The sequence below is a fragment of the Pipra filicauda genome, unplaced genomic scaffold (genome assembly GCF_003945595.2).
Source record: "Pipra filicauda isolate LSUMZ 115617 unplaced genomic scaffold, ASM394559v2 scaffold133_size2016399_pilon, whole genome shotgun sequence".
In the NCBI taxonomy this organism is placed as follows: Eukaryota; Metazoa; Chordata; class Aves; order Passeriformes; family Pipridae; genus Pipra; species Pipra filicauda.
Genome location: NW_024103807.1, coordinates 485,604 through 497,755, shown reverse-complemented (window position 1 = coordinate 497,755; position 12,152 = coordinate 485,604).

Genomic DNA, 12,152 nt, shown 5'->3' with positions numbered 1-12,152 from the left:
AGCTCCCACTTAGCAACAGTAGCTGTACCACCTACCTGTTCTCACCTTTATCTAAAAAGTGTAGCAACAAGTTCTCATAAGAACTTTCTGCTTGAGAGTAGAAATGATGAATAGAGTTGTTTTCTTTTAAGAAAATCCTGCAAGAGCTCAAAGGCCAAAACGCCATATAATCTTTCCATGAATGGGATCTACACAGTGTGCTGTGTCCTGATTGGAGGCCTGTCAATGCTGTGCAACTCAGGGTTCCCAGCATCTGAAGAGGTGTAGAATTATCTATACCATCCTCTCTTTCTTTATAGTGTTAGCTCAAATGAAAAGTGTTTTAACAGATACTTTGCAGAATCTGAGAGTTTTTCCTACAGGGATCATAATGAAAACCTGCTGTTTTTTTGACTCCATCAGGGTCAAAACTGTAAGAATACATCAGAGAGAAGGTGATAGGCCAGCAGGGAAACAGGTTTGTTTAATGATTCAACATAATATCTATTATAATGTAATATAACATTTTAATTAAAATTATTATCTGTGTTCAGGATTGTCAAAATCACTTCAGATAACTGACAAAATGCCAATATTTCTCAGCTGCACACAGTAATACTCATGTTTTCACCAAACCTAAATCTCAAGCTTTGTTTTGTATAAGAAAACTTTATGTGAAACTTTTCGCTAAAATCTCAGTCACTAGAAGATTGATATTACCTCCGTCAGGAAAGCTACAATACATACCGCCAGCCTCCAGAAGTGTTTGAGATAGACCTTCCCTCTTTCCCTGCTTTCATTTCTTTTGGCTGATCAATGGAGAAGGAAGGAGTCAGACAGTCTGAGTCCCTACTACTTGTGAATGAGCAGGCATAGCTCAATATATTCGACTCTACTGAGAATGGCACTGAGGAATTAAAAAATACTATGTTTTACGTCTGGTTGCTTACAGGACCTTGTTCCCTGCTTCTTTCCCAGTGGCTCTGTAACTTCACACCTGTGCCTTTCCTTCCCCAGGCCATATTAACCATTTTTCTTATTTTGAAAAGTGCTGCTGCAAGATTCAATCTTTTAATATTTGGAAACCTTCTGTACATGCCTGCAGCAGCAAACCTGCTGGCGGAATTCACAAGGCAGAAGTGCGTCAGTTCCCCAATTATTAAGTGCCTTCTTCCTGAGGGATCCTCAGTACCAGCTCATTTCTCTGTCAGGCTTGGCATTCCAAGACCTGCAGCAGTTTTCCTTCCACCAGATATCTTTTAAATAGTTTCCAATTTAACCTGGTATCACTTTGACATGATGAATACTTTTTTCAACATTTATTTCTGCTCACAGTCATTCATTTTATTTAAATTGTTTTTCAGCTTGTCCACTTTTCCTTTGATGCTAATGCTTTTTTTCATCAAAAAATGTGGCATAATATGTCCTTTCCATTAAATATTTAAGTATTCTAATGATGCCAATACAAGTCAAGGAAGATGTAAGCTATGCAAGTGCTCAGTGTGGTACCAGAGCAGCATTTCAAATATGTGGTTCAGACAAATCTTGCTCTCCTCCATTCAACAGACAACAGCTTTCAAAATAGAAGTTTGGGTCTATATCAGTTCTCTGAATGTGAATGTTACCGAACTTGGACAGTATTTGGGTACAGGTTCTTTTTAGGATCTGGCTGCTTCTGCTTCAGAATTGAATTCATCAAAACTCTGGAAACACAAACTCATGAGCTTTGAGAAGTGCACATCAGGCCAATGGTCCGTTAATTTCTTTGCAATTCTGTATTTAGTGTGAAGCCATATGCCCTTAATGAGTAACCATACGCCCTTTCAGAAAGTGTAACCATCCACTGGACACAGTATTCCTTTTAACAGTATTTACATTAGAGCTTTTGTAGTATTCCATGTGGTCACCATCAGGGTCACCTGTGTCTCTTGGCTTGGAAATGTACACTGAAAACCAGTTTTTCAATGGATTATATTTCTTATTATTTAGGCAGCCTATCCCCTTGTTGTGAAATTAGTTCCTTGACTACCTCACAAAATTGCTACCTCATTGCTACTGGGTATGCTTGCAAGATGTTTAATTTCCTCAAGATTAGTTGAAACTCTTTGTTCATAGACAGTGGAAGCTAATTCTGCTTCCTCTTGAAAGGCTTCTGTTGTTGCCTTGATGCCTCATAAATTTTTTTGTTACTCCATACTGGTCTACTCAACTCCACAGTGTAGAACTACCTGGTCTAACTAGACTTTTTGTCTAATATTTCACCTTGTCAGTTGAAAAGGGTTTTTAGTTCTGCTATAAACTGTGATCCATTTCAGGCAGCTGTTGTTTGATTTCTTGGCCACAGTATGTTTTTATTTTGTAGGGGTCTCAAATTTTACAGTTCATCTAATTTTTTATTAATCGACTGATAAGTGGGTGAGTATTCAGGTTTACCCACAGGTTAGCTGCTGCTCAGAGGTGCTAGGGATGCCTTCTGTTGGGCCACACTGCTAGCCCTGTGCAGATTTTCAGTCATAGTTATTGTTACCCGTGCTTTTGTTCATTTCTCCCTTACTATTCTGACTGTGGAATTTCCAACAAAGTGGCTATGATACAGTGCTGTTATATTCTCTCCCCCTCATTCTCTCTCACTGATGTGAACAGAAACAAACTGGAAACAATTTTCATAAGTGTCTGAATTATAGGATTCCAGTAAATGTAAGAAGCTGAGCTACTTTTTTATTCTTTTTGTCACATAATGCCATATTACTTTTAACAGCTTCTCCCTTCCCCTTTATCATGTCCTCCTATGTTCCTTAAGCAGTAAAAAAAAAAAAAAAAAGAAACTTGGAATGCCCAAGAGAGTCATGGCAGCAAAATCCACTGCTATGGGAGAAGGGATTTGCTGTAGGGGAAACAGACCTATAGTAGGAATGAATCCACGTGCTTCAGTGATGATAACTGAAGTTATTTTCAGCAGAGCTGTTTCTCACGTTATTTCTTTGCTGTTTTGCCATTGGGGATAGCCAGCCAGTCAGAGACACGGCATCTTCTTTGAGTTGTTATGAAAACAGCAGATGCCACCATTGGTTTTCCACTGGGACTGAATGAAGTGTTCAGGAAACAGAGTGGTCCTACCTAAGGCAAGTTTTATATTACATTAAGAGGTAACTGTCGTTCCCTTTCTGTCTTTCATCAGTTCACAGTATATGAAATAGTAAAACTGGTGACAATTTACATAACATCTTTCATCTAGAAGCATTTCAAAACCTTTACAGAGATCAATTTTCCCTACTGTTAAAACATAAGAATCTTTAGCATTCAGTAACACTATACAAAATTAGAGGACAGGAAGTGGAATACTAACAAAAAGCCCAGGACCAGATTAGGTTTGAAGGTATTTAGCTATACACTGAGCAGATTTTAGCAGAGGGCAAAAGTTTACAGTCTTGAAGAAATAAATCTTTTGAACAACCCAACAGAGCTGTCCCATCCATGCACTTCAAAATTGCTGTTGAGACATCTATGCTTTGGCAACAAAAACATATTCAAGCTTCATAGACTATGCTTACTTAGCCTACCAGTAAACTATTTCATACTTCATCTTTTTGATGAATCCAGACAAGAAACTGTGTCAAAATAGACATTCATTTGCTAACAATCAGTCATTCAATCAAGCATTATATGCAGACACCTTGTACATAAAATATTGAAGACACTGTCATTGTCCTAAATAAATTACAATGTAAGCATAGAGGTAAAGAAATGCCAGTGAAAACAGTAGCTTCTTCCTTGAAGACAGAGGAAGAAGAGATAAAATATTTAAATGCAGCAAAAACATAATGGGTACTAAGCTATTCCTTAAGTGTAAAGGGACTACTACAAAATAAAGACATTTTAAAGATCCTGCACTAGGATCTGTTTGATCATAACCCTCCTGGCTTGTTTCTATCTTATTAAATCTGAATGTTAGAAATTCCAAAGATGTAGGTATAAAGATGAAGGTGTAAAGGCAGGTGATATAAACTACAAGATGGATTAACATTGGTGAGAAATGTAGAAAAAATTAGGTAAAGACATTAGAGCAAGGAAGAAAGTGCCTGAGCCTGTGCAGCATGACAGGCCCAAGAAATCACATTAGGACAACAGAGCTAGTAAAAGTAAGTGAAATCGTATTTCATATCCAAGTATATCAGCAGGTATATCCTTTCAGGTGTTTGAATACACCTGTTTATTCTGTTTCTGATGCGATATCTTTAGAACTAGGTATTTGCCACCTGAAGGATTTTTTTAACAGTCACTTAAATTTTCCTACAACTGAACTGGCTATTATAGAAGTACTAGTGTGTTATGTGACTCAAGTCATCTAGGTCAAATTCTTGCTGCAAACCTAAAGGATGCAAAATATTTGGAAAAAAACCCAACCCACCTGCATTATTTGAAAGAGGGTTAGGAGATGTCTGCATTGAGAACTTGGAGGGATTCCACAAGGCTCAGAAACATCCTTCTGCTACTTGACAATTATTAAAACTTTCCCCTTTAAGCTGAAAAAACCAACCAACCAAAAAGGCATCAGTAACATGCTGACTACTAGCAAAACATGTCACTGTAATAGTCTATGGAAATCAATGTCTTCATTAGGGGGCTCTCCCTCTGACTATACCAAGCACTGTGCTTGTAGTGATGAAGTTTAAAACTCTACTGCCATCTGCAGGGGTTTATCCTTTATGTAATTTTAAACTTAGTGTCTATTCTTTGGAAACTTCCCCATCTAGAATCACACTGTGGTAAATATGACAAAGTCCATTGCGACTGTTCCTTTTTTTATACCACCCTCACTTGGGCTCAAAATAGCCTTTTTTTAGACTCCGTCTTTCCTCTGAGCTTATTTGCAGTACGGCAAAATGTACTATTAACTTATTATGCAAAGTCTGCAAATCTGATCAAAAATTAGTTTATTTAAACTTCTGCCCTGTAAAGAGAGATGCGATTGCCTTAACTTGGAACAATCCTGCTCTTAGGTTGATGTTAGTATTATATGTGCTCATGTACTTATATCCTACCTCTACATTTTAAGAAAACATATTACATAATAATAAACAAAAGGAGAATCCAGGTTAGGAAAGGAAAAAGATTTCCTGGAATAGCCAACTTAGTATTTGGTGCAGACAGAGGCCAAAGGAGACAATTAGTTCAACTGTTACTGATGGTGTATGACATTATCTGCAAATTAGACTGTCTGCATCAAAAGAAATGATGAATGTTGGGTAGAACATTAGGGATGTGATCACGTGATGACAGAAGGACAGCTTCCAGTCAGCAGGGACTTCTGCATAGTCCCAAGACCATTGATGGACGATCAAAAGGGATTCTACCTTAACATCTGCTAGCTCTTTCAGCACTCTGGGATGATTTCATCAGGCCCCATGAACTTGTGTACTTCCAGCTGATACAGCTGCTCCTTTACAATTTTGGTGTCCACAAATGGAAAGTCATTATCCCATATCCATAGTCCTTCAAGTCGGGACTGGGTGGTCCAAGGCCTATCAGTAGTATTAAAGATAGAGGCAAAAAAAATCATTGAATGCCTCTGCTTCATCTTCATCACTATTAACCAGATGACCATCTTCAACAAGTATTGGTCCAATGTTCTCTTTAGACCCGCCTCTTGCTACTAGCATACTTTAAAAAGCCCTTCTTATCTGACACAGCATTGGTCAGTTTCAGCTCTAATAGAGCTTTGGCTTTTTATGTATTCTTCCTGCATATAAAAACCGTGGCTCTGAACTACATGCTTTAGGGATTTATTACTGGAAAGAAAAATAAGGAGTTCAAATATAAGGAAGAGGATGCGCTTCAGATGTGATCATTCTACATCTCAGTTCTAAGAGCAAAGTAAATGAGATAGGGTGAGCACACTCCTGCTTTTACAGAGACTAAGAAAATTTCTACCTTTCTTTTCACCTGAAAGTAGTGGCTCCTGAGGTACCCTTTTCTCTAGCCTGCACAACAGCACTGTAGACGAATAGATTTATTGCTGATTCCATCCAAGTTCTGACTTACTTTTGGAATCTAACAGATTGATTTGTTTCTCATTTAGAGAGTTCAGTTTCAGATCATTTTCTGATTCTTCTTGATTTTTTTTTTGGCAGGGTTCTCTAAACTATATTTAACACAACATCACCTCAATAACAGAAATAATTAAATATTTAGGATAGACAGAAAAAAATTTTCTTCCTGTGAACTAAAGGTAAGGTTAAGTAACCTTCATCTTCAAATTTGTTTTATTTTGAAAAGTTTGCTTCTCAAAATACCTGATTTCATGAACAGCAGCAACAGCAGTTTTTAAAGTATTTGAGGTTAAAATAGTTAGAAACTAGCATGGAAATTTTATTTCCAGATTTTTATTTTTGTGATACAGTCTTTAGACACTGCAACCTTGAACCTGCAGTCAAAAAAAACCCCTGGAATTGTAGCAAAACTACCACTGTAGTGGTAACATGGGGTAGAGTTCCTAAGTGACTGAAATAAGTCTAAAAGTATCCTTGTTAAGCTCTGAAACGCTCAACCTTAAGAATGCATGAGTTTCTCCATAATCTGTTACCTGGAACTGAAACAAAGCTGTGCCATATTTTTCTTATTAGTTAAAAGTGAACATGTGCTCTGACGTGTGATCTCCACAGCCTGCAGTTCCTTCAAGAATATCCATCTGCTATAGTGTGGGTCCTTCATGGACAGCAGCGACTATTCTTCTCTGCCATGGAGCACATCTTCCTCCTCTGACCTTGGTGTCCCCTCTCTTGTTTCTCACTCTTTTTGTTCCCTTTTCCTCTCTTCATTTAATGTTTTATACCCTTTCTTAAATACATTTCCTTGGAGGTGCCACCAGCTTGGCTGCCGGGCTCAGCTGTGCCCTGCAGTATGTCTGTGGTGCAGTTCTCTGTGGCTGTCTGTGTCCAGCATGAGCCAGACCCTGACCTCTTCCCACAGAGCCCAGCCCTGCAGCCTCCCTCTGCCCTGCTATCAAAACCTCACCACCTACACCCAATATAAAGTGGCATTATAAATGACATAATAAGCTTCAGCTCATATACCTTTTGCTCCCACCCCCTTCTCTCTTGAGACAGACTAAGGTTGTGCAGTGAAGGGATGACTGCATGTGGGGCACTGTGTGACACTTGGTAGAGAAAATGGCAGGCAGATAGTGCTGGAAATAGGAGGCTGAAAAAAAGATAATCTCATGATTTGTGCAGTTGTCAAAAATGATTGTTTTAGGTCATTCAAAGAATCACTGACAACAGTATTGGCAAAAGCAGTTATTAGCAAAAGTAATATTAAAGTGAAAGCATGACAAAGTTAATTGGCAAGGTTTGTTCTACTGCTTACTAGATGGATAAAGCACACAGAGAAAAATTGTACTAAAGTCTAAAATCAATCTAAAACTAAAATCAACAAAAAATTATCTATGTGGAGACTAGGTGTAGAAAGGGGTAAGGATAGAAAAGCTTAAGGATAAAAAGGAATCTTCCATTGAGTCACAAAGTTTAGTCTGGACTCCCTTACCAAACTTATCCTTGGAGTTGACCAATGATTTAGGCCAAAAGGTTTTAACAGCATTTAAAGTTAACAACACTTAATCAATAGCTCAGTCTAAACAATTTAGCTAGATTCATATAGAATTTACTATAGCACAACAGTAACTCAAAGGCCCAAGTTACTTACAAATCTAAAGTACTTAAGGACCTAAGAGAGCAACATTCATAGTATATTTGCTACTTGCACACACACAGACCTAAAGGAGTATGTACAAGGTATATATGTGTGAAAAATTCCCCTTGAATTCAGTGAAGTGCTCGCATTGGGTGCCTTCGCGTCTTCTCCAGGGGCCAAGGGTTGAACCTTGAGGAGTGGCCAGTCCAGGCTCCATCATGGGCATTCAGTGGCAGGCCTCCAAGTATAGAAAACTTAAGAGTTCTCTGGCTCTGAGAGGTGTGCCACTGAGAGGGAGATTGCTGATCACAGCTCACTGCAGTCCAGGAGAGCTCAAAGAGTCTCACTTAGTGCTACTGTTTGGAGGGTCACAAGAAAACTGTCTTCAGTCGTAGTAATTTGCCATCCTGACAGCAATTCAGGCCAGTAACTTACTTTGAAAGTTCGGCAACAAAAATGTTACTCCACTTGGATGATTATTCAGGCAAGAAAATTAGGTTTCCAGGGCTGTTCATTAAAAAATGAGATCTCATTAGACAGCTACCAAGTTCCTGGGAACAGACAGCATTTCTGATAAGCTCAAGAGTACCTTAGCCTAGGTGCTATACATGAAGGCCGAGGCCTAATGGGCATTTCTGAGATCACAGTGTGGCCTGAGGAGAGGGGTGGGGTGTGTTGCACCACCACAGCAATAAACCTGCATGCTGGACAAACAGATTTAATCCCAGTCTTTGCCATAAAATTACTAAACAGTACTTAGCAGTTATTTAAAACAAAAATGACCAAGTTCTCTAAGATAGGGAGATATTTTTCCTCCAAGACAGTGACTCACAGCTAACAAATTAACTGAGTGAGTACACAGTCTTTAGCCACAGAGGCAGATACTTAGAACAAGCTAGGTATTCTAGGTATGACAGGAGATATTAAGGAGCATGGCATAATCCTGAGAGGATTTACATGGAGTAGCTCAGACAATTGCTATCTGAGGTCTACCTGGGTTTTTTAGTGTGGACTAAAAGTGCTCGCCCTGTTGAGTTGGCCACTCCACAGCTCTGCATCACATTGCATCAAAGCTAACAGACTCCATAGAACTGAGCTAGCCCCTCACAAAATCTGAAGTACTGTCTCTGCATCCTCAGCATCATTAATCTGCAACCCAGATAAATCATCCACACATAGTTAATAACTGAACTTCTAGTCCAGGGATGTTCAGCTTGTTCCTATATCCGTGACCCTTTTTCCAGAACCTTCTTTTTACTATGCTCTCCCTCTGTTGCACACCACCTCCCCCCCCATGCCCGCCTTGACCCCAGTTTTTCTCCTTCCATATATAAATTGGCAAATAAAAGCTACTTGTTCAACCTTGTACAACCTTCTCTTGGGCAAGACTGAAAATTTAAAGTTCAGGATTAGGTATCTCTCTCACGCTCTGGAGAGTTTGCTTAAGGTTTCCATTATGTTCTTTAAAAGTTACAATGTAATTAAACCATTGCCCATTTTACAAATCATCAGTCAGGACATCTTCAAAATGTTAAATTGTTTGTTTAAATAAAAACGTTTGTTCTATGCTTGAGTTTAATGATTTATATCGAAATCAGTATGAACACAATGTAAATCAAATCAGAGAATCTTAGTTCTGTTTTTCAAGACTTCAGACTATTAAGTAATCATTTCTTTCTAAAAAGCAAGTCATATTTTTACTATCCATATAGTCTACAGTAACCATCCAAGGAAAAATAGATCACTCTCCAATCTCTGCAACTGGAACAAGATCTGTCTATTTTAAGCAGGAGTAGTTTACTTGAGGATTTTAGGTAGATTTCCCAGATTTTCAATTACTGAAATAATATCACATATTGGTTCATAAAGTACAGTGTTATTTACATTATTTTCAAATGCAAATGACAATGTCTCCAGCTAAAAAGTTGTTCCAGATCTGAAATCATTTACCACTTTCCAGTCAACTAAACCAAGTGTCCTTTCCAGGAAATCCAATTATTCATTCAGTGCTAGGTCTGGATTAACGAGTTTAGGATAGTTTCCCACACACAGATACTAACATTCAGATACTCGTACGTGATACAAGCCATAATTTTTCTGCAAATTTCAAGAGAATTCCACCAGCCATATTCACAGCAAAACCAACCTGAACACACAGCAGCACTTTAGTAATCTGTCCCTGATGCCTATTTTTTCCATCAGCACCGTCCTCAGAGCTCCCACCGGTGGCTCTGCGTCACGTCACCATGTGCCTTAACTTGCTATACATGTAGGACATCCATTATTTTTCCTACATACCACAGTTACCTTACATTTGCTGCAGTAAGTTAACAAAGTCAATTTGTACTACTTTCTGTGTTGCAGACATGGTGTCTTGGCAACCGTTATGCCTGTTTTTCCTTCTGCAGTTGCTTTGCTGACTCACCAATTCATTTATACAGCAGCTTTATTTGGCCGTTCAGCACCTGCACATACCTATATATAGCCTTCAGTTCTCCTTCCTTGGAGCACTGAACTATGCAACTTCCAGAGGATGAAATAAGGGTGGATTTGCCCTTTGCTGGACACCTGCTGCTATAGGTGCAGCAGATAGAATTAAGGTACAGCAAGTGAATGTATGAGAACAATCAACTTAATAACCTGAGAATAACTTTTTGGGTGTTTTCGATTTCCAACAGCTGATGTTCTATAATTTTCTTCTATGAAAAAGCAAAATTCACATGAATTCTCTAAACATCATGCCAAGTATCAATAACCATATAAGCTGATATTTGAAAAAGAGTTACTGTCAGTAAAACACTGCAAAATAACCTACATGGATTTTAGTTAAAATGTAGAGATTTTTAGATGTAAATTGTGGAAACAAGAGCTGTCTCTAAGTTTTTAAAATACTGATTTTTGTGGACTGACTTGTTTATATTACATCAGTCACTAAAAGAGAAGATATAATTCTCTCAGATGGGCTGGTATTTTACACAAAAAACCACAAGAACAATCAGTTATACAATATAGATCCAAAGAGGTAAGTAACGTGTATCTTATTTTAATTTTCGCTTTTCTTTTAGGTTTCTTCTTCCACTTTTCACTGTTTGTATTGTTTCTGATACTTGCAGTTTTTGCATTGTTTCTTGTAGTCTCAATAATTATTTTCTTAATAATCTGTTCAGTCAACAGAAACACTCTCAAAACAAAAACAATATAAAAAATTGATTGACTAAAAAACTACGAAGCTTTATTCAGAATATACTGGACTGAAAAAAGAAATGGCAGAGTTAAGAGGTTAAACATAACTAATTAAATACCTCTTTATCTTTCAGTTGCGTTCTTTTGTAAATTTGACTTATTTGGTATCTTGTCTTTATTCACCAGATGATGTTGACCAATTCCCATAGTACAACCATTAATGTGACACATGCTAATACAGCTGCCAGCTTCAGTCTCTCTGACCTCAGTTTGTCTTTCACATAGAGCATGATGAAAATGTCTGGAATATTTTCTCATTGCCTGAAGAAATGTAAGAATTGCTCTCCCAAACAGCAAACTAAACTGCCCAGTGACATCAGTATTTGGATGAGATTGCTCTGTTTGAAGAGACCTGGGAAATGGCTGGAGGTCTCATTTCTGACTTTTTTGGGTTTACACATAGAAAAACAAAAAGGCAGGAGAAGTCTATTATGTATAAAAATGAAATTGCAAAAAAGGAAATCACAATAGTGCGACAACAACCAAAAACCCCTCAAATATTGAAAGCTACTACCTTGTGGAATTAATCCTTAAAAGTAGTGAAGTGTATTGAACTGTGGAGCACAAAATCGGATTTGAGCCAGTGCTGGAGAACATTAACTTGGGATCAATGTTGCATAAACTATGATAAAAAGAGGTATCCAGTGCTGAATAACCGAGTCACGGATATAGTGAACCTTATGAATTTATCTCTAGAACCAAGAGAATCAATTCTTGGATGTCAGTTCTTTGTAGACTATTGTTTTAACTTCCTTATAGTACTCATAAAGAGCACGAGATTTAATCAGGGATTTTGACAAACATCTGAGGAGAAGCTGTGTGTGGTCAAAGAATGGCTCATAATGAAAATTCTAACCATCAAAAATGGCAGTAAAACATTCTGCCATATCATTCTGTAAACATAACTAAATAGTTTCGTAAAAAGGTTATGGATATCCTCACAAAAAAACCCTCTGTTTATGAGAGCATAATTTACTGTTGTGGCTTCCATAGTTCCTCTTCTGAGTACAGATGGCAGACCTATGGTGAATTTTGTGATTCAATCATTATGCCAATATTCTGCCCTTTAAAATTGGCTGTTGTGTGAGAAAATTCTCAGAGGCTAGACTTTTAGACTATGTGGAAAAGAAAATATTTCCTGGAGAAAATGGATATGTTGGATAGTGCCACTGCAGTTTTGCTCAAGTGGAGTTTGAGACAGCTGCTCTTCCTCACAGAACTTATCCTTTTCAGATATTGGA